This window comes from Crocuta crocuta, unplaced genomic scaffold, assembly GCF_008692635.1.
Source record: "Crocuta crocuta isolate KB4526 unplaced genomic scaffold, BGI_CrCroc_1.0 scaffold129, whole genome shotgun sequence".
NCBI classification, from domain to species: Eukaryota; Metazoa; Chordata; class Mammalia; order Carnivora; family Hyaenidae; genus Crocuta; species Crocuta crocuta.
In genome coordinates, this window is record NW_027551571.1 from 9,624,053 (window position 1) to 9,648,223 (window position 24,171).

Below are 24,171 nucleotides of genomic sequence, written 5' to 3' on the forward strand. Positions count from 1 at the left end.
TTTTTCATGGTGAAATGATTCATTTCTGTTTTGTTTTTTGGTTTCCATCCTGAATTCATTCCCTGATCTTGAACCAAAAGGTCAGACCAACGAAATATGAACTAGAGTATTTTTCTTAAGCCTATTGAGTGATTTATTTTTTAAAAAATGTTTAAATGCATATGCTTTTCTTTCAGCACATACAATGGCAAAACTTTTGTAATAACTACCTTACCTTTGCATGTATGGGGAACTGAGAGTCACTTATTTCCCTAAAGTATTCCTCTTTCAAATAGCAGATGGCAGATCATAAACCGAAGTTCTTTATTGTGTCTACCCTTCTCCCCATTCTTTACTGTGTCCTCCCACTGTATCTTGGCTCTCTGCTGTATTAAACACCATCCTGAACACTTGCTCCAGCAGAAATTCTTGACATTTTGTCCTCCACCTGTCATCACAGGGTGGGACTTGAGCAAAAGAAGTGCATCGGTCGATCACACCTAATACTAACATTTATTTCCTCTGATGGCACATAATCTGATTTTTCTCCTACCGAGATGGTCACTGTAAGAACAGAGGACTGGCCCAGCACCTTTACACTTGCTGAGACTCGACTGGCTGAGTTTGGTAGCCAAAGTGGCATTCATTCCCTACCGCTCTGTCAAGGACTGGGTTGATGGTAAGACTTGTACAAATTCACAGTAGGAAAACACTCATTGCAAAGGGGACTCTTGGTCCATGTTAATAACAGCCAGTGGCAAAATAACTCTAAGCATCGTGCACCATGGAGAGGATATTATCAAGATATTATCTAATAGCTTTCTCCAAGTGTATTTTGAGGGCATTGTTGACGGTGTGAGTGAAACCAAATAGGTGGATGTTCCTTTGAAAGAAGCCATGGGCATACTTGATTTTTTATTTTGAGTCAATATAGGATCTCTGGATTTTATCAGAGTTCTAAAAATTAAGGCCAGAAGCCTCCTAACATTTTAACAGAGGTCCGGAATTTAGTTTGGGTTGGAGTTATTCTTGAGAGAATGGAGCTTCACTGTACTTTTCTGATGCTGAGTGTGGCCAACCTGGAGGTGCGTTCTGTGGGCTCTCTGGTAGACAGGAAACCCACTCTTTTTTTTTTAATGTTTTATTTATTTCTAGGAGAGAGAGAGAGAGACAGCGTGAGCAGGGGAGGGTCAGAGAGAGAGGGAGTCACAGACTGAAACAGGCTCCAGGCTCTGAGCTGGCAGTCAGCACAGAGCCCGACACGGGGCTCGAACCCACGAACCGTGAGATCATGACCTAAGCGAAAGTCGGATGCTTAACCGACTAAGCCACCCAGGCGCCCCAGGAAACCCACTCTTATGCCTCCCTTCTTTCTCTGCCTTCAGATGCTGACCCTGAAAAAGCAAACTACTAGAAAAGAATGAAGATTTTTACTCCAAGGAGATCCTTGCATTACTACACATTTTGTTATTAAAAAAACAAAAACAAAAACAAAATCAAAGGTGGGGAGGAGTAGAGGGTGGACATACTTTAAACAAAATCAGGTCTCAAACACTGTTACTCCCCAAGTGTACTCATTTAAAAAAAATCCTGTACAAATTACATATATTACATTTATTTTTTAAAACCTAAAGTATATGANAAGTTCCTCAGCATTTAAAAATTTAAATTCCAGTCTTGACTGTATATCATTAAAAGAAAGACTGAATATGTATTCACTTGCAGATAACAAACACTTGAACCAGATTAGAACATCAAACGTAGAAGCAGCTGTAAGACCAATTATGTTACATGATTTTACCACCTTAAAAAAAAAAAGGTTTGATGTTTATCTTCCTGTGTCATGTTTTATGGTGAACACTTTTGTTTGAATAATGATTGTTTTTCAGAAAAGCATGCCACTTGTGTTCACAAAATAAGGAATTATCTGAATCATCAGTATATCCTAACAGTCTTTAAACATTACCTTATTGAAAAATTACATTTTATATGTTCTTTCCATCTCTAAGAGTTCAGTCTCTTAGCCACCTAATAAATGGAGCAGGGTGGAATTTCAGTGAAATTAATACTAGGTGCACAAACAAAATAGAGCAACCTCATTTCCTTTTATCCATATGTATACCTTCAAAGCTTTCTGCTGTCTCATTTTTAAAACATTTTTAATGTTTTTTTAAAAATTTATTTCTGAGAGAGAGAGACAGTGTGAACAGGGGAGGGTCAGAGAGAGAGGGAGACACAGAATCCGAAACAGGCTCCAGGCTCTGAGCTGGCTGTCAGCACAGAGCCCGACGCGGGGCTCAAACCCACGAACCGTGAGATCATGACCTGAGCCAACGTCAGACGCTCAACCGACTGAGCCACCTAGGCACCCCTGCTGTCTCATTTTTAAACAGATGAAGAGAACCTTGTTACGTTTGGCTCTCGGAGATGACTTGCCACATGCAGAATGGGTTTGTAGGTGAAAAGTACAGGCTTTCAGGTTTCTAGAAACATTAAAAACTGTGTTTAGAAAATGGTTGTCTGACACCCAACTTGATCTTTTTGTTGACAATTACTAGCTTTTGGCAGAGTATGTATATACACACACACACACACACACACACACACGCATATTGGCATACATACACATCTACATGTGTCCATCTGCGTACACCTAAACATTTGCATATACACGTATGCTACACATTTACATGTGCATACATTGTATCTGTGTCCGTAAATACGTTCCTACCTATAGCTAGTAGTCGTGTTTTCATTCAGAGATGGACATAGATGTGTGCACACATGCAGATTATTGAAGGAGACATGGAGAGTGACGTGAGACCTACAAAAACAGGTGACATTCTTTCCCGGGGTCCTCACAGCTACTGAACTGGCAAGGCACCCATGCCTGAAACAAAGCATAAAGAAAAAGAAGAAAAATGTGGGAGTTGCACTTGGTTTTTGTCTCAATTATGGAAGTATAGGTTCCTTGTTTCTCTAACTAGAAAGACCTAAGTGTCAAAGGAAAGCTGTGAAGATAAGAAATTACAAAATAAGACGCAAGAGAAAGTGGGAAAGTTCAAACATGATAAAAGAAATGAATAAGCCTTTCAACAGGGGACACCTATTCTCTAACCGAAGGTGAGAAAGCCAAGATCTTATTTTCCGACCATTTAATAATTTATAAAAATCCCCTTGATTCCATCACTCGCAGGTTGTATGTTTGCCTCATTTGAACCTATGATAGAAGAGATTTAGGTATTTGAATGTGCTGGGGAAAAGGAAAAATAGTCTTCTCTGGCTTTGTGGCTGTGGGTGAGTTTGTGATTCTTGCATTTACAGGCAGCAAGCACCCAGACAAACAGTCCCCCTTGCTGTGGAGTGTAATCAGCCTCTCTGGTTGACAGCGCCTTGCGCTGGCTGAGGCACAGACTAGGTGCTCAGCATATATAAGGCTAAGGAAGGCACGTCTCCACCTTACGTGTTCTCAGTGATACCTGATCACTAGGGAAACCAGAGGTCCCACCGCTTGGCTTCCCTACAAGGGAACCTAAATTACTCTAATTGAAATTCGCAGGCTTTTCACATATCAGAAGACCCCACAAAAACATAATTTCTGAGGCTTAAGACTAATACCAGGGAAAAGGTATTCTGAATATTCTATTTGCTAGTAGTAAAAAACAAACTATCAAAGAATCCAATGACAAAATATTGTCATCATTTGGTTAGGAAGGGGAAAGCAAACTAACAACTCCGACTATACCTTCCCACAATTCATCTCTCATTTACGTCAAGGGGAGATTTTTCTTGCATGAAATCACAATATTATTCCTTCAGAAAGAAGCTTATTATTAAGGCCCTTGCTAAGAATTTTCTTCCGTTATGTAGGGGAAAACCTACCAGAATATGAGCTTAACTCTCGGAGAAAATTAGATTTGATGGAGTTTGGTCATGGGTGTTTTTCTAAATAAACATTATTCACTTATATATGAAAATATCCAAATAATGGCTATGCCCATTGGCTTTTATAATCCAATTACTTTTTTATGTGAACATGAGTTCTGAACTTAATTTTGTCCAAAGGGGAGAGGCTTGTAAAATATTAGGTATGAACAGACCCAATATCCTAAATTCCAAGCACAAAAGAAATGCCTCAAATGTTAATCTGAACTGTATTCAATCTTCCAAAAGATAGAAAGAGATCATATAAGGCTACTGCTTATGTGCTTTCCAAGAAAATTCTTGCCATCAATCTACAATATAGACGTTAATGTTCTATTCATGCCACAATGGGAAACTTGAGGGCTTCTCTGAGTATACTGATATTTGCTTTAACAAATACATTATTATTCTAAATTCAATCATTTTCCCCTTCAACAGTCCTGCAACATGCCAGCTCTCTGCTCACTGCCAAGCCCCTTGTTTTCAGATTCTCCTGGGGAATGAGCAAATCTAGGGGGATCGTACTGACAATGATTCTGTAAAACATCTCCCAGCTCTCGGCACATGCTTTGTTTTGTCCTGCCTTCTGCTTCTCCGTGGAATTGTCTGCCCTGGGTCTGAGCCAGAGAAAGGCAAGTCTCAAGGGTAGGGTTGCCTAATTTGGCAAATAAAAATATAGGCCAATCAATTACATTTCAGTTTCGGATAAATGAAGAATAATCATTTTAGTATAGGTGTATCCCATGTGATATTTGGGACACACGTATACTAAAAATGATGTTTTTATTTGAAATTCAAATGTAACTGCATGTCCAGGACATTACCTGGTCACTCACTAAGAAGCCAGAGACCTCTGATCTTTGAGAGCTGACAAATTAAGGACACATCCTCTATAAGGACACATCCTCTATAAGGACACATCCTCTATCCACAGCAAGGAAGTGTATTATCAGATTGCTCATGTGTCTTTTAAGGCCGAGGCCAGATTCAGGTTCAGAGACAAGCATATAGTCCAGGAGAAGCCTCAGAAGGAAAAGTTCACATGCTCCCTAATCACTGAGAGAGTTGGTTACATGTTTGTGTATATGGGGATGGGTGTTTCATGTGTCTCTATTATTATACTCTTTTGATTATATTTTATTGGACCTGCCATCCTTTATCTGAGGACATGAGAAACGCTTTCCCAGATACAGTCAGAAGCACTCTATGTCACTGTTTCTAATCCTGCCTGCTACGTATCCCAATCCAGGTCCCCATGCCTCACGTGGCTATCCCATACCTCCTCTCCTGTCTATCCATCTGGTGCCTCTATCCAAACATGTGTGGCCACAGTGATCTTTAAAAAAAAAAGATGGTTTTTTTTTGAGAGAGAGAGAAAGAAAGAGAGGAAGAGCTAGTAGGGGAAGGGCAGAGAGAGAGGGAGACACAGAATCTGGAAGTAGGCTCCAGGCTCTGAACTGTCAGCATAGAGCTGGACATGGGGCTCTCAACTCATGAACCATAAGCTCATTATCTGAGTTTAACTTAACTGAGCCACCCAGGTGCTCCGATCTATTAAAATACACACTCATGCTCACAAGATAAAGACCAAACTCCTTATGAGGCAGTCAGGGTCCTCCATGGTCCAGCCCCTTTCTACCACCAGCTTATACTCCACACAGAATAGGATGCAGAACATGTAGTTTTCATTCTACTTTCATGACATTCTATGTTGATCCCTTTATCTGATTGCCCTTCTTGATTCCTAAGTGGAGAACCCTTATTTACCCACCCTTCACAGTAGCACCATGCTGCTCCCAGGTATGGCTTTGGTAGTTTACGTCTGTGTGTTCCCATTGAGTTTGTTTACACATCCCCCAGACTCTCTCCTACTATAAATATTGTTTACATCTGTCTTTCTCTAGACTGAGCTCTATTGGGAAAGGCTCTGCGACTTACTCATTTCTGCACCTGCGACGTCTAGCACTTGGAATTGATGCTCAGTCAGAGTCTACTGAATGAAAGGAAGAGGTGAGGAAAGGGAGAAAAACTTGGCTCTCCCAGAAGGATGTAGGACATACTGCCCATGGTTTCTCTCTGAGCCAAACCACAGTAATAATGGGCTAAAAGTGTCAACATCTGCATGGTTCTCCCCAAGAATTCTATCACAGAAAATTAGTTTCTGTTTAGAAAATAAGCTAGAAATGTGAGAAATCTATATGACACTATAGAAGATGGGAGATGCGCCATATGTAGTTGAAAAGGTTTCTCTGCCCTCATTATACGGATGCAAGCACTTCTTCATGAGTGAACTTTATGAGTTTCATGATGATGGAAATGCAGATTTTTCTCCTCTTGGTAATTCAACCTCCACCTAGGTGAGATAGCTCTGAGAGCTGCAAATTTAGAAGGCTTGCGAGGAGTAAAGATAAGACCAGCCATTTCCCATATGGGCTACTTCAGTCAATGGGCCATCAAAGACCAGAGATGTTCCATCGGTGCAGAAAATGCCTGAAAAATCCAAGTCCTGTTCACCTTTTGGAAAGTGAAATCTTTCCCAACTTACTAACAAGCAAAATCGTTAGCATCTGTGGAAGGAAAACAATCCCCTTGTCTAACCTTCCAGCAGGGGGAGCAGGAGAAAACCAGCCTGCTTTGACTGATGACATCTGGACCTCCAGGTAGCTGAACAGCTAGAATAATTTGAAATAATTTGAAGTGCAGTTGAGCACCAAAAATGTACCTAGATTAATGCCTTCTAAAATATATATACTTTTATATGTGAGATTTTCCCTGGCAGTCTTAGGAGGAGCACCCTGTATTTTTCCAGTGAAACAGTATTGTCTGAGCACCTCTGGACATTAATGTAGTTTAATCTGGTTTTGGTCATGGTTATGGTTATTTGTACTTAAGAAAAGGTATTTTAATTTGAGGCCTTTTAAACCATAATATCCTGCTGAGGAAAAAAAGTGTCAAAACTCAAGAATGGAGTGCTTCTTTGGAATGAAATACTACTAACTGGGGATTAGAAACCTAGGTAAATATGGGTTATGGTGAAACGGCTTTTGCCCAGAGAGCAATTTCTAGAGGAGACAGCAGACGAGATGTTTCATTATGCAGCCTCACCATCCTCATTTCAGAAATCAGTGCCCCTTGTGTGCATCTGTTTTATTTGTGTGTAATTTTATGAGACAGGATCTACACAAGGAAATGGGAACAGAGGGAGTTACGCCATCCTCTACGGACCAACAAAATAAGTGCTTGACAGCCCAGATCTGTTCTGCCCATGATACTTCCTTAAAGCCTTTAAGGGTTTTCCATAACTTGCAAGATGAAATCCAGACTGCACAGCATCATTCAAGCAATGCCCCTTCCGTCCCCTATCCCCCAACCTCTGATGCTTCCTCCCTTGACTCATCATAGTACATAGTCCCTACGAGTCCTCTGTATTGAACCGCTTACCTTTCTCCAAAAGCCATGTCATTATATACCTTTGCTCAAGCTTTCAGCTACGTAGAACCTCCTCCTCACCTTCTTATCCACATGTCAAAATCCTCCTCCTCCTTTCTGACACAGGTCATTTATTAGCTGTTCTGTGAAGCCCTCTTTCCCCTGCAATACACTCTAGCTCAGTGACAACAAGCCAAATTAATCCTTCCTCACGAGCTCCTGTAGCTCTTTGTCTGAGCACTTACCATTCACTCTACCGACTTAATATTCCAATTTTCAGCCCCTAAACTATGTCAAACACAATTTATTTAAGTTAATGGGAACCAGACTGCCTGCTGAATTGGGTTTTAATCTTGAGATAGGGGTCTTGGCATTCTGGTTTTTGGTTCCTTAGTAGCTAGTATCTGGTCATATTGGATGCCCAACCAATGCTGACTTCATTTGACTCAGTTAATTAGAAAGCAACTCTCTTGCTATAAGAACAGTAAGTGCTTTTTTAAAATTAATGTTCTCATGGGAGATCAACTCCCTAAACATTTGGTGGGTCCCTATTATAGGCAAGCCTTTGTTTTACATCATGTGGATACAAAACATGGTCTAGACTTCAAGAACTCCATCTGGTAAAGGAGACACGTATACTATTAGCCACAATCCACGATGGCCTGGAATGTAGGTCATTACCAAGGTACAATGAAAACAATATACTGTAGAAGGTCAAAGGAAGAAGCTCTTGGAAGGAGACATCAACTTCAAGAAATGAGTCCCTGACTTGCGTAGAAGATCTGAATGGTGTTTTTAAGATGATTACACATTTTTTGTGTTGAATCTTTATTAACAGATGGGAAAATAGATAATTTTGGCATGTTATTTAAATCTAATAGACACCCTTTTGTCATTTTCATGTAAAATGTTATTTTTAGAGTAAATTTGGTCCTACAAATTCTGTAGATGTGAGATTTACATATATTGAATCAAAGCCATTTTGCTGTAGAACTACTGAGATTGGCAGGTTATTAGCATTTAATTTACCAGTTAATTCACCTCCCAGTGCATCTCTGCAGGCCAGATTTTGATTGATAGGTGGACTAGTAGCCTAAGTTTTAGTTCACAGGGTTATGACAAATTCTCTAGTGGAAACCTGTGCAAATTAGGGGCTTCTTTGGGAAGGGCTGGGGGCCCTGAGCAGTGATGATGGTAGGTCGTCTGAGAAGGTGCTCTCGTAGAGAAAAACACACCAAAATGTCAGAAACCATGAGGACATTGCTCAGATGCAGTGTGCAGAATGTGTCAAGATTAAGACCATTTTGCCAGGCAGAATTAATAGCTGTGGCAGAAATATGGCTGGCAGGAAACTGATAGCTCCGAAAACAGATACCAGCTCTCGGTCTATATAACCATTCTAATTTCAAAGTGCATTGTGTTTCATTTAAAAATGGCCCTGTGAAGGAAACAGGAAATCTATCAACATTGACAATATGCCTTCAATTCAAATAACAGAATTTCTTTGAAGGAAAATAAATCTAAGCCTCTTGCCGAAGGACACCCTGAATTTGCTCAGGTCTTTCCAATGGCCTTTAGTGCCGAGCGTTGGCTTCCTAAATTCTTCTGTTAATTTTAACAAATATGTCCATGAAATTTAGCATATGATATAATCAAGGTTTCCCTTCTTGTGTGGAATTCTCAGTTGCTTGAAAATGGAAAAATCCCAGATTCTCTGCAAAGACTGAGAAATAGTCAAAATGTCCAGGTGTATAGGTGTCAATTCTTTACATGTTGAATCTCACGTTAATGAATTCCAAAGAAAAACAGCTGACTTTATGCATTTATTTTAATAAGGCTGGGAAAACAGTTCATTTACAGTATAAAATCCCCTTGTCTTTTAAAAATGCTAGACAGAATATTTTAATATATTAAATTTGTCTGCCTGTCAAATCTGTCAAATTGACAAGAACCCTCAAGGAGTATTGCTGATGTTGTAGTTTTATTCTTCCAATAGGATTACATTTGGAATTTAATATGAGCTGCTTAGCGGAAGAATCCATCCATCAGAGTAATTTTAAGTAACAAACACTAACAGAATTTCCTAAGTCTCCAACCTTCTAGGGCCAGGGTGATTTTATTTCCTTTGCAAACTATGTGATTACCCACGATAGTGTCCTGAATATTAGATTTGTCCACAGTGATGAAATAATCTAAGGAGGCAAATAAGTCCACATCATCAGAATAATAACTACTGACATTACTCAGAGATGTGTGGCCGACGCAATCACTGTCATCCTTACAACTAACCTGTGTCAGTCAGATCTCACTGTCCCCTTTGTACAAATGGGGACACTGAGGCTTGACAGGAGTAAACACCCAGCTCAGTATGACACAGCTTGCATTTAGTAGAACTGGCCCTATAATTCAGGTGCTCTGATCTGAAGCCATTATGTTTCTCTGTCTCTCACAAGATCTCCTTCCACCCTTTTCTCATCAGGAATCCCCATTTAAAGCTTCCTACTAATACATGGGAGTATTTGTATTATGCCTCTTGTACCAGTTGGACAAAGCAGAACTCTTAAGTTTTCAAAATAATGTACCTAAGAGAAGTAGGTATTCGGTCATTCACAATCACAAGCACAATCAAGCACTGGACCAACTGTTTAACACACACACTAATTGCCTAGACTTGATATTCTGTCTCCTGGAATAAAATTCTCAACCACACGTCTAAATGTCAAAATGGAATCAAGCTTCAGTGTTGAGGTTCTTCTGTTTTTCATCCTGAACTTCAGAAATAGTGATGCACCTGTTAGATAATACTTAAGGAGTCACTGTCTATCACCAGGTGTCCAAGGCAGTCCTCAGAGTCAGTTAACAGTCAATAAACATTGTGCTCTTATAGTATTTGGAGGAAAGTTCTCTCAAAAATAAACAGAAGGAAAAAAGAGTCAATACATACATACTCTGCTTCTAATTCCTTATAAGGAGTCTAAAATTTTGGATTAAAAAACTTATACGAGATTTCAATTAAATGTTTCTGGCAGCAGCCTGTAAAAGATGTACCAAATGATGCCTGTTTTAGTAGCTGGCCGGCCCGAACAGCAGGGCAATGGCATGTGTCAGGCACTGCACAGTTCTGGCTGCAGGACAGAAGCCTGTTTAACTCAGCTAGGAGAGCACTACCATGAGATGCTGCAGTGAACAAATGTTTACTCATGGCCAGTCTCATGAAAGAATATCTTCTGTCTCAACCTATGGTATTTCCATTTCTGAATGAGATTAGTTATTCCTCATGAACCATGAACTCACTAGAGATTGAAATAGACTGGAATAAATAAAATTAAGTAAGTAAATCATCTAGCAGAGGATGGCATAACGGAAAGGAAGTTGGATTTTGAAAACCACATGGCTACAAATCTGACTCCTTACTTTCTGGCCGTGGCAAATCATGGCCCTGGGCTCCCATCCCTTTGCCTTTGAAAAGATCATAAACTCTAACTCACAGGGCCAATTTTAAAATTAACTAATTTTTATGTTTATTTTTGAGAGAGAGAGAGAAGGAGGGAGAGAGCAAGCAGGGAAAGAACAGAGAGAGGGGGAGATAGAGGATCCAAAGCAGGCTCTGTGCTGACAACAGAGAGCCTGATGTGGGGCTCAAACTCACAAATCATGAGATCATGACCCATGCCAAAACCGGATGCTAAACCAACTGAGCCATCCAGGTGCCCTGGAAGTTAAGATTTTTAATGTCAGTAAAATTTCCACCTACAGTGCTTTGTAAATAAAAGACACTCAGTTGAATCCAATGAATCTAAGCTATTAAGTGAATTTTCCTTTACCGTTGAGATTACAGGTTTCATAATTCATTTTTTATGTTTATTTTCTATTTTGAGACAGAGAGAGAAAGTAAGCACATGAGCAGGGAAGGGGCAGAGGGAGAGAGAGAATTCCAAGCAGGCTCTGTTCTGTCAGCACGGAGTCCAATGCAAAGCTGGAACTCACCAACCTGGAGATCATGACCTGAGCCAAAACCAAGAATCTGTCACTTAACTTACAGAGCCACCCAGGGGCCTGCAGATTTCCAAATTCTTGAATGGGTTTGCACTGTCTCCACTTAGATGGTAAATCTTTGGAGAGAAGGAATCTGATCTTACTCATTTTCTATTCTCCTTAGCAGAATTTCAAGTATGTAATAGTTGTTCAAAACCTTTTTGATAAAAATCAAAGATTTACTGAAATTTCATCTAGATAAAGGTGCACTGAGGAAGATACAAATGGGTGTGGTTTTGTTTGGTTGGTTGGGTGTTTTGTTAATAAAAGCAGGAACTACTGTATTAAGGGGAAGGACAAATACCCCCCTCCCAATAGGTTATTCAGTAATTGCATCTAAGCTGCATTGGTACCCCTTAAAGACTACCTGTGGTCATGTTTCTGTGGCCAGAGAGTTCTCCAGGCATTATGTCCTCCTTCACTGAGAACCAGTCCACTCTTAGTTGCATTCCCTCCTTTCAATGGGCCCAACACTTACAATTAACTTCTCTACCCTTGAAACTAAACACTCTGTTACATGGTTTGCCCCTGGTGCATATTGGATGGGGGACTCACACAAATGACTCTTTATTATAAAAGTATGTCTTCATTTGTGTGTTTAGTCAGATTTTTAAAGTGAGAGGAAACTTTTATGCACATTGTATTCCTTAATCTGTAGAGACATTGTTTCTTAGACTCAATCTCCCCTTTGAAGTACCTGCCTAGTTCATTAGCACAGTGGTTTTCAACCTGGGTATTTGGATTCCTATAAGTTACTGGGGAGCCCACCAGAGCTTTTGTTTATGTAAGTGGCACCCATCAATATTTGCCATGATAGAATTAACAATCACATTTAGAAAAAGTATTTATGTATTTAAAAGACCAAAAATGAACCCATTACATGTTACATAAACAGTAATTTTAATAAAAATAGCTATATTTTCCAAAAAGAAAAATGAGAAGAGTGGTATTGGCTTATGTTTTTGCAGATTTCTTTATTGTCTGGCTAAAGACCAGACACCTGGATTCTCTTGTCTCCTTTGCATTCAATCTGCTCCTTCACACATCATGTAACCTCTGCAGAACTCTGCAAAACATTCATGAAAGAATTAAAGCAGAAAAGCCAACATCTTAGGATTATGAAATAGTTTTGACCTTTGGGGTCTTAGGGACCCCACAGATTCCAGGGCCGCACTGTGAGAACCATTACAATTGGATCTCACCGCAGTCTTCCAAGTAGCTTCCACCCAACTGCTTCTGGTATCCACATCCAAGAAATCTATCTGCCAAATTGCCAAACTGTCAGTGAAATTCACATGTAATTGGCATTAAGTCATAAAATCAAAAGCATCTTCTTTTAATCCTAAATATACTCATGAAGGGTAGATTTTCCCCTATCACTAGATGAAGTGAGACGGATCCCTGAAATTTTCTCTTCTCTTTTAGATAGAAGAAAATCCTATTTGTCACTCTGAACACAAAACATGGTCTCACTTGGTACTTGGAAAACTCAGACCCTTGAAAGAGCCAATTTCCAACTTTATTAAAGGTCACAGTCCTTGCCTTTCCCAAAGGGGAACAGCTATAGACAGCCCTCCCTGTCTTCTCTTTGTTCTTCCTTCATAACTATAGATTCACATCCCTTTGGAGCATTTGGGGGGTAGGGATTGTGTTGGAGGGGACAGGGGTATACATGGACAGGATGATGTATCTGGAGAAGATGGTGGAGAAAGACTGAAAAAGAGATCAGGAAATGTATGACATCTGGTGTCATAAGGAAGACATTCAAGTGTCCTTTTTCTGGATAAACCTGGAAGTGGGCAGTCTCTTGCCTTCTGAATGTCCTGGGAAGGAATCCTAACTGCCACATACATGGAGCTCTCCAGTGGTTCCCTGAAGCCCTTCTTGCTAGACTTCAGGTAAGGCAGGATTGAACCACCACACCTCTTGGGAATGTTGGGTGCGATTGGGGTGGCATTTACAGTAAACCAGCACCCCCTCAAACATGCTCTCCTATTGTACTTCCTTGGTGCAAGATTAAGTGTTATCTAAATGAATTCTTCACTAACTACAGTGGACTTTTTCTAGTTCTTACTATAGCATCCTACCTCTTTTCTATCTGTGACTTAGTCAAAGCTTCCAGTTTAATATCTTGTTATTCACTTTAAAGAAACCAGTACCTGCTGACTGTTCCCCAGCTCCAGGAGCTCAGGTGGCCTCATAATTTGTTGTTTCCTTGTGCTCAGGAAAAGTACTGACAGCTCATAATTGGTCATATTTCTTAGGAAATTTGCATTTAAACTGGGAACAATGCTTGCTTTTTTTGTTATAATTTGTCTTACATTTTTGAAAGTAATAACTATTCATTAAGTTACATTTGAAAAATGCAGGAAAAAAGGCAAACATTGTCTGTAGTCCTAATGCTCATATAAAACCACTATTCACCTATATGTATTTTCTTCTGATAATATTTCAATGCATGTCTCCATTTTAGCTATATTCATATAAATCCAATTTATATCACATATTTTACTTATTTGGTATGCTATAAGCACCACCAATGTCAATACAAATGCCATGTAAACATCAATTGAATGCTTGCAAAGTATTATATTAAATGGATGTACCATGGTTTATTTAATCATTATCTTTATTGTTAATATTTACATTCTTTATACTGTTTAGTATCAAATACTATGCTGCAATGAATGTCTTTGGGTAGATTTTTTTTCTATATTTTGAATTACTTCCTAAAATACATTTCTGAGGAGGGACTTATTAGGGAAATGGATATGAAAAATTTCAGGATACATGTCTACATACACAACCACACACATGTATCTGTATGCATACATATAACTTCACAAAAGGAGATCATAATTAAGGATACTCAGCTGTGGAGGATGAGTTTATCAGATGCCTATGTTCGTGCCACACCATCATCATTGATCCATGTAACGTCTCATTCCTTAGTGATTGATTAATTTCCTTTATTTCCATCTTCATTCTTTCTACTGCTGCCCTCTCCACAGATCAATCTAATATACTTGATACATATTCCTCTATTTGGATATGGTCATAGAGGCATGTATTTTTATTTTGTGTGCACATCTGTTAAATGCCCACAAAATGACGTTGTGCTATGTACCTCAGATTGTTTCTTACGTTTTTTATCCTACCCGTTTTAAGATCTATCCGTGTTGTTCTGTGTAGATCTCATGTATGACTCCTGAGGGCTGTATGACATTCTGTCCTGTGCGTCACAGTATTATACTTCTCTTTTTTCTCATGAGCAGACTCCACTAGACTGCTTCTAGTTCTGTACCACAACAACAGTGCAGAGGGGTACCCCCCTGTTCATGCCCCTCATGGATCTGTGGGAGATACAAACCCACGGAGAGACTTCTGGGTGTCAGGGCAGGCCTCTGTCTAACTGGACCAAAGTCTGGTTGTTTCCCAGAGTGATTGTTCTGGTCTGTAGTCTCTGCAACAGAATATACAAGTTCTGGCATCCACACTTTATGCCAACACTTGGCATTATCCAACTTTCTAATTTTCTCACCCTGACAGCAGCAAAGTGATATCTCATGGTTGTTTTCTTTTGCATTTCCCTAAACACCAATGAGCTTGTGCATCTCTTCATATGTATATTATTTATGTTTCTCTCATCTGATTGCCTGTTTATATTTTTGTCCATTTGTCTGATGGGATTCAAGTCCCCCCCCCCACCATTGGTTTATATATTATAAACATTAATATTGTCTTTGTATTTTTAATTTTAGATTTTTTTTCTCTGAAAATCTGGTAGTTTTGCTTGTTAGTTTGATTCATACATCTTTTAGTTAGTTATATCTAATGTGAATGTACATATATCAAATTGGTGATGAAGTCTATTATTCTGATAAATGCTATTAATTTTTATGTATTAATCTTCTATCCAACAATCTTGAACTTTTCTTTTTATTTCTCAACATTGTCAGTTATAATAACTTTTAAAAAAATAAAGTTATCATTTTTTACCCCTAGGAATTTATAGAAGCTCTTTACATGTTAGGAAAATTACCCCTTTGCCTATAAACAAAGGACTATTTTACCCTTTGTTTATGAATGAGTTGTAAACATTTTTGCCTACATTGAGATGATTTGCCATGTTATTATGGAAGAGGATTTGTTAATCTTTCATTTTATAATTTACCTGGAAATGTCCCCCTTTTTAAGAAATTTTCTTGTGCTTTCTTCTAGTAGGTTTATATTTTTATTATTTTACATTTAAATATTTTATTCACAGTTTATTTTGTTCCAAAGTATGAAGTATGAATCCATGTTTATTATCATAATGGCCATGTAGTTGAGTAAGCCATCCAGCTTTCACTATTGATTTGAAACATGACCTCTCTCATAGGCTAACTGTTTTGCAATATATATGTGCATCTATTTCTTAATTTTATATTATTTTCCATTGGTCTGTGCTTTTAATGTCTCAGTTCTATGCCATATAAATTATTAGAGCTGTTTACTGTGAGGTTAATAGCCAATAGTCTGATCCTCTTTCATTACTTTTTCTAACTTTTCAAAAATACTTCTATTTATTTTAGTTTAGTTCAGTTACTTATTTTGAGAGAGAGAGAGAGAGCATGAGTGGGGAAGAAGCAGAGAGAAAGGGAGAGAGAATCCCAAGCAAGCTCAATGCTTTCAGCACAAAGCCTGATGTGGGGCTTGAACTCACAAACCATGAGGTCATGACCTGAAACCAAGTATCTGACACTTAACCAACTGAGCCACTGAGGTGCCCCTATTTTACTTCATCTTACGTGTTTTACCCAACTGACTAGAACATTCAGTGTAAGACTAAACAGAAACAATGTTAACAAGTACTTTCACATCATTTCTGATATTAACAGAAGAACTTCTAAAATTTCAACCTTAAGCATAATGTTTGCTGTAGGTTTTTAGTAGAAACTCTTTCTGAAGTCAAGGAAGCTCTCTTTTATTTCTCTTTTACACTTGTTGTGTATGAACCAAAGACAAAATGAGAAAGACTGACGATACCAAGTGCTGGTGATGGTTTCAGGCTCCCGAAACTCTCATATGCTACTGACTGGCATTTAAATTGATACAGGTTCTTTGGACGATTTTAGTCTCTACTAAGTTTGGAAATACTCATACATTGTGACCCAACAATTCCACACAGGTATGAGCCTCTAGAAATGTGTGTACAGGTGTAACAAAAGAGGTGGACAAGAATATTAACAGTAGTATTAGCAGTAGTAGCAAAGAACTGGAAATAACTCAAATCACCAACAACAGTAGAGTGGAAAAATAATTTGTGCTGTGTTCACATACTGGCTTCTATAGCAATAAAAGCCAGCGATTCATGCTTACATGCAATAACATGGATAAGTCTCACTAACATGATACTGAACAAAAGAGGACATATATTATTCCATGTAAAAATAGGCAAATGAATCTATGGTGTTATATATGACCACGGTGGTTATCTTTGGGGGAGGAGAAGTGAATGGCAGGAGCATTAGGAAGACTTCCAAGGTGCTGGTGGCCTTCTATCTCTTAATCTGGGTTGTAATTGTAGGGTTTTGTTTTTCTCTACTTAAGTACATTTTACTATTATTTGTTTAATGTTTAAGCTTGCCAAGTGCATGTCTAAATAAATGAAACAATGAATTAAATTTGGTGTAATTTTCTGTAAAAATTAAACNGATGTACCAAATGATGCCTGTTTTAGTAGCTGGCCGGCCCGAACAGCAGGGCAATGGCATGTGTCAGGCACTGCACAGTTCTGGCTGCAGGACAGAAGCCTGTTTAACTCAGCTAGGAGAGCACTACCATGAGATGCTGCAGTGAACAAATGTTTACTCATGGCCAGTCTCATGAAAGAATATCTTCTGTCTCAACCTATGGTATTTCCATTTCTGAATGAGATTAGTTATTCCTCATGAACCATGAACTCACTAGAGATTGAAATAGACTGGAATAAATAAAATTAAGTAAGTAAATCATCTAGCAGAGGATGGCATAACGGAAAGGAAGTTGGATTTTGAAAACCACATGGCTACAAATCTGACTCCTTACTTTCTGGCCGTGGCAAATCATGGCCCTGGGCTCCCATCCCTTTGCCTTTGAAAAGATCATAAACTCTAACTCACAGGGCCAATTTTAAAATTAACTAATTTTTATGTTTATTTTTGAGAGAGAGAGAGAAGGAGGGAGAGAGCAAGCAGGGAAAGAACAGAGAGAGGGGGAGATAGAGGATCCAAAGCAGGCTCTGTGCTGACAACAGAGAGCCTGATGTGGGGCTCAAACTCACAAATCATGAGATCATGACCCATGCCAAAACCGGATGCTAAACCAACTGAGCCATCCAGGTGCCCTGGAAGTTAAGATTTTTAATGTCAGTAAAATTTCCACCTACAGTGCTTTGTAAATAAAAGACACTCAGTTGAATCCAATGAATCTAAGCTATTAAGTGAATTTTCCTTTACCGTTGAGATTACAGGTTTCATAATTCATTTTTTATGTTTATTTTCTATTTTGAGACAGAGAGAGAAAGTAAGCACATGAGCAGGGAAGGGGCAGAGGGAGAGAGAGAATTCCAAGCAGGCTCTGTTCTGTCAGCACGGAGTCCAATGCAAAGCTGGAACTCACCAACCTGGAGATCATGACCTGAGCCAAAACCAAGAATCTGTCACTTAACTTACAGAGCCACCCAGGGGCCTGCAGATTTCCAAATTCTTGAATGGGTTTGCACTGTCTCCACTTAGATGGTAAATCTTTGGAGAGAAGGAATCTGATCTTACTCATTTTCTATTCTCCTTAGCAGAATTTCAAGTATGTAATAGTTGTTCAAAACCTTTTTGATAAAAATCAAAGATTTACTGAAATTTCATCTAGATAAAGGTGCACTGAGGAAGATACAAATGGGTGTGGTTTTGTTTGGTTGGTTGGGTGTTTTGTTAATAAAAGCAGGAACTACTGTATTAAGGGGAAGGACAAATACCCCCCTCCCAATAGGTTATTCAGTAATTGCATCTAAGCTGCATTGGTACCCCTTAAAGACTACCTGTGGTCATGTTTCTGTGGCCAGAGAGTTCTCCAGGCATTATGTCCTCCTTCACTGAGAACCAGTCCACTCTTAGTTGCATTCCCTCCTTTCAATGGGCCCAACACTTACAATTAACTTCTCTACCCTTGAAACTAAACACTCTGTTACATGGTTTGCCCCTGGTGCATATTGGATGGGGGACTCACACAAATGACTCTTTATTATAAAAGTATGTCTTCATTTGTGTGTTTAGTCAGATTTTTAAAGTGAGAGGAAACTTTTATGCACATTGTATTCCTTAATCTGTAGAGACATTGTTTCTTAGACTCAATCTCCCCTTTGAAGTACCTGCCTAGTTCATTAGCACAGTGGTTTTCAACCTGGGTATTTGGATTCCTATAAGTTACTGGGGAGCCCACCAGAGCTTTTGTTTATGTAAGTGGCACCCATCAATATTTGCCATGATAGAATTAACAATCACATTTAGAAAAAGTATTTATGTATTTAAAAGACCAAAAATGAACCCATTACATGTTACATAAACAGTAATTTTAATAAAAATAGCTATATTTTCCAAAAAGAAAAATGAGAAGAGTGGTATTGGCTTATGTTTTTGCAGATTTCTTTATTGTCTGGCTAAAGACCAGACACCTGGATTCTCTTGTCTCCTTTGCATTCAATCTGCTCCTTCACACATCATGTAACCTCTGCAGAACTCTGCAAAACATTCATGAAAGAATTAAAGCAGAAAAGCCAACATCTTAGGATTATGAAATAGTTTTGACCTTTGGGGTCTTAGGGACCCCACAGATTCCAGGGCCGCACTGTGAGAACCAGTACAATTGGATCTCACCGCAGTCTTCCAAGTAGCTTCCACCCAACTGCTTCTGGTATCCACATCCAAGAAATCTATCTGCCAAATTGCCAAACTGTCAGTGAAATTCACATGTAATTGGCATTAAGTCATAAAATCAAAAGCATCTTCTTTTAATCCTAAATATACTCATGAAGGGTAGATTTTCCCCTATCACTAGATGAAGTGAGACGGATCCCTGAAATTTTCTCTTCTCTTTTAGATAGAAGAAAATCCTATTTGTCACTCTGAACACAAAACATGGTCTCACTTGGTACTTGGAAAACTCAGACCCTTGAAAGAGCCAATTTCCAACTTTATTAAAGGTCACAGTCCTTGCCTTTCCCAAAGGGGAACAGCTATAGACAGCCCTCCCTGTCTTCTCTTTGTTCTTCCTTCATAACTATAGATTCACATCCCTTTGGAGCATTTGGGGGGTAGGGATTGTGTTGGAGGGGACAGGGGTATACATGGACAGGATGATGTATCTGGAGAAGATGGTGGAGAAAGACTGAAAAAGAGATCAGGAAATGTATGACATCTGGTGTAAGGAAGACATTCAAGTGTCCTTTTTCTGGATAAACCTGGAAGTGGGCAGTCTCTTGCCTTCTGAATGTCCTGGGAAGGAATCCTAACTGCCACATACATGGAGCTCTCCAGTGGTTCCCTGAAGCCCTTCTTGCTAGACTTCAGGTAAGGCAGGATTGAACCACCACACCTCTTGGGAATGTTGGGTGCGATTGGGGTGGCATTTACAGTAAACCAGCACCCCCTCAAACATGCTCTCCTATTGTACTTCCTTGGTGCAAGATTAAGTGTTATCTAAATGAATTCTTCACTAACTACAGTGGACTTTTTCTAGTTCTTACTATAGCATCCTACCTCTTTTCTATCTGTGACTTAGTCAAAGCTTCCAGTTTAATATCTTGTTATTCACTTTAAAGAAACCAGTACCTGCTGACTGTTCCCCAGCTCCAGGAGCTCAGGTGGCCTCATAATTTGTTGTTTCCTTGTGCTCAGGAAAAGTACTGACAGCTCATAATTGGTCATATTTCTTAGGAAATTTGCATTTAAACTGGGAACAATGCTTGCTTTTTTTGTTATAATTTGTCTTACATTTTTGAAAGTAATAACTATTCATTAAGTTACATTTGAAAAATGCAGGAAAAAAGGCAAACATTGTCTGTAGTCCTAATGCTCATATAAAACCACTATTCACCTATATGTATTTTCTTCTGATAATATTTCAATGCATGTCTCCATTTTAGCTATATTCATATAAATCCAATTTATATCACATATTTTACTTATTTGGTATGCTATAAGCACCACCAATGTCAATACAAATGCCATGTAAACATCAATTGAATGCTTGCAAAGTATTATATTAAATGGATGTACCATGGTTTATTTAATCATTATCTTTATTGTTAATATTTACATTCTTTATACTGTTTAGTATCAAATACTATGCTGCAATGAATGTCTTTGGGTAGATTTTTTTTCTATATTTTGAGTTACTTCCTAAAATACATTTCTGAGGAGGGACTTATTAGGGAAATGGATATGAAAAATTTCAGGATACATGTCTACATACACAACCACACACATGTATCTGTATGCATACATATAACTTCACAAAAGGAGATCATAATTAAGGATACTCAGCTGTGGAGGATGAGTTTATCAGATGCCTATGTTCGTGCCACACCATCATCATTGATCCATGTAACGTCTCATTCTTTAGTGATTGATTAATTTCCTTTATTTCCATCTTCATTCTTTCTACTGCTGCCCTCTCCACAGATCAATCTAATATACTTGATACATATTCCTCTATTTGGATATGGTCATAGAGGCATGTATTTTTATTTTGTGTGCACATCTGTTAAATGCCCACAAAATGACGTTGTGCTATGTACCTCAGATTGTTTCTTACGTTTTTTATCCTACCCGTTTTAAGATCTATCCGTGTTGTTCTGTGTAGATCTCATGTATGACTCCTGAGGGCTGTATGACATTCTGTCCTGTGCGTCACAGTATTATACTTCTCTTTTTTCTCATGAGCAGACTCCACTAGACTGCTTCTAGTTCTGTACCACAACAACAGTGCAGAGGGGTACCCCCCTGTTCATGCCCCTCATGGATCTGTGGGAGATACAAACCCACGGAGAGACTTCTGGGTGTCAGGGCAGGCCTCTGTCTAACTGGACCAAAGTCTGGTTGTTTCCCAGAGTGATTGTTCTGGTCTGTAGTCTCTGCAACAGAATATACAAGTTCTGGCATCCACACTTTATGCCAACACTTGGCATTATCCAACTTTCTAATTTTCTCACCCTGACAGCAGCAAAGTGATATCTCATGGTTGTTTTCTTTTGCATTTCCCTAAACACCAATGAGCTTGTGCATCTCTTCATATGTATATTATTTATGTTTCTCTCATCTGATTGCCTGTTTATATTTTTGTCCATTTGTCTGATGGGATTCAAGTCCCCCCCCCCACCATTGGTTTATATATTATAAACATTAATATTGTCTTTGTATTTTTAATTTTAGATTTTTTTTCTCTGAAAATCTGGTAGTTTTGCTTGTTAGTTTGATTCATACATCTTTTAGTTAGTTATATCTAATGTGAATGTACATATATCAAATTGGTGATGAAGTCTATTATTCTGATAAATGCTATTAATTTTTATGTATTAATCTTCTATCCAACAATCTTGAACTTTTCTTTTTATTTCTCAACATTGTCAGTTATAATAACTTAAAAAAAAGTAAAGTTATCATTTTTTACCCCTAGGAATTTATAGATGCTCTTTACATGTTGGGAAAATTACCCCTTTGCCTATAAACAAAGGACTATTTTACCCTTTGTTTATGAATGAGTTGTAAACATTTTTGCCTACATTGAGATGATTTGCCATGTTATTATGGAAGAGGATTTGTTAATCTTTCATTTTATAATTTACCTGGAAATGTCCCCCTTTTTAAGAAATTTTCTTGTGCTTTCTTCTAGTAGGTTTATATTTTTATTATTTTACATTTAAATATTTTATTCACAGTTTATTTTGTTCCAAAGTATGAAGTATGAATCCATGTTTATTATCATAATGGCCATGTAGTTGAGTAAGCCATCCAGCTTTCACTATTGATTTGAAACATGACCTCTCTCATAGGCTAACTGTTTTGCAATATATATGTGCATCTATTTCTTAATTTTATATTATTTTCCATTGGTCTGTGCTTTAAATGTCTCAGTTCTATGCCATATAAATTATTAGAGCTGTTTACTGTGAGGTTAATAGCCAATAGTCTGATCCTCTTTCATTACTTTTTCTAACTTTTCAAAAATACTTCTATTTATTTTAGTTTAGTTCAGTTACTTATTTTGAGAGAGAGAGAGAGAGCATGAGTGGGGAAGAAGCAGAGAGAAAGGGAGAGAGAATCCCAAGCAAGCTCAATGCTTTCAGCACAAAGCCTGATGTGGGGCTTGAACTCACAAACCATGAGGTCATGACCTGAAACCAAGTATCTGACACTTAACCAACTGAGCCACTGAGGTGCCCCTATTTTACTTCATCTTACGTGTTTTACCCAACTGACTAGAACATTCAGTGTAAGACTAAACAGAAACAATGTTAACAAGTACTTTCACATCATTTCTGATATTAACAGAAGAACTTCTAAAATTTCAACCTTAAGCATAATGTTTGCTGTAGGTTTTTAGTAGAAACTCTTTCTGAAGTCAAGGAAGCTCTCTTTTATTTCTCTTTTACACTTGTTGTGTATGAACCAAAGACAAAATGAGAAAGACTGACGATACCAAGTGCTGGTGACGGTTTCAGGCTCCCGAAACTCTCATATGCTACTGACTGGCATTTAAATTGATACAGGTTCTTTGGACGATTTTAGTCTCTACTAAGTTTGGAAATACTCATACATTGTGACCCAACAATTCCACACAGGTATGAGCCTCTAGAAATGTGTGTACAGGTGTAACAAAAGAGGTGGACAAGAATATTAACAGTAGTATTAGCAGTAGTAGCAAAGAACTGGAAATAACTCAAATCACCAACAACAGTAGAGTGGAAAAATAATTTGTGCTGTGTTCACATACTGGCTTCTATAGCAATAAAAGCCAGCGATTCATGCTTACATGCAATAACATGGATAAGTCTCACTAACATGATACTGAACAAAAGAGGACATATATTATTCCATGTAAAAATAGGCAAATGAATCTATGGTGTTATATATGACCACGGTGGTTATCTTTGGGGGAGGAGAAGTGAATGGCAGGAGCATTAGGAAGACTTCCAAGGTGCTGGTGGCCTTCTATCTCTTAATCTGGGTTGTAATTGTAGGGTTTTGTTTTTCTCTACTTAAGTACATTTTACTATTATTTGTTTAATGTTTAAGCTTGCCAAGTGCATGTCTAAATAAATGAAACAATGAATTAAATTTGGTGTAATTTTCTGTAAAAATTAAACAGGAAAAGACTCTCGCATGTACTGGAAATGAGATATGTTTCATTTTTGTTTGGGTTTTGCTTTTTGTGTTGTTTTTTGTTATTTGTTTTTTTCTTTTATGGTTTGTTTTTGTTTTTGCCTGGTTCTATCTCTAATGAGCTATGAGATTTGTTTTTCCAGCAAGTTATTTCCCCACTTTGAACTTCTGTTTCTAATTTCTAAAACTAGCAAGCTGAATTAAATGATCTTTACATACCCTCCCCAGTTCTAAGATGCTGGAAGTCACCTGAATTTCTTACTTTGGGTGAACTTTTATTGAATGTGAGGAATAGCTGGTTCTTTTTGTGGTTCTTTAGACTCAACTAGCAGCATCCCAATTATCTTCTGGCTTTCCTTAGTAGCTTCCTAGATGATCATTAATGCAAACTGCTTGTGCCAGTCAA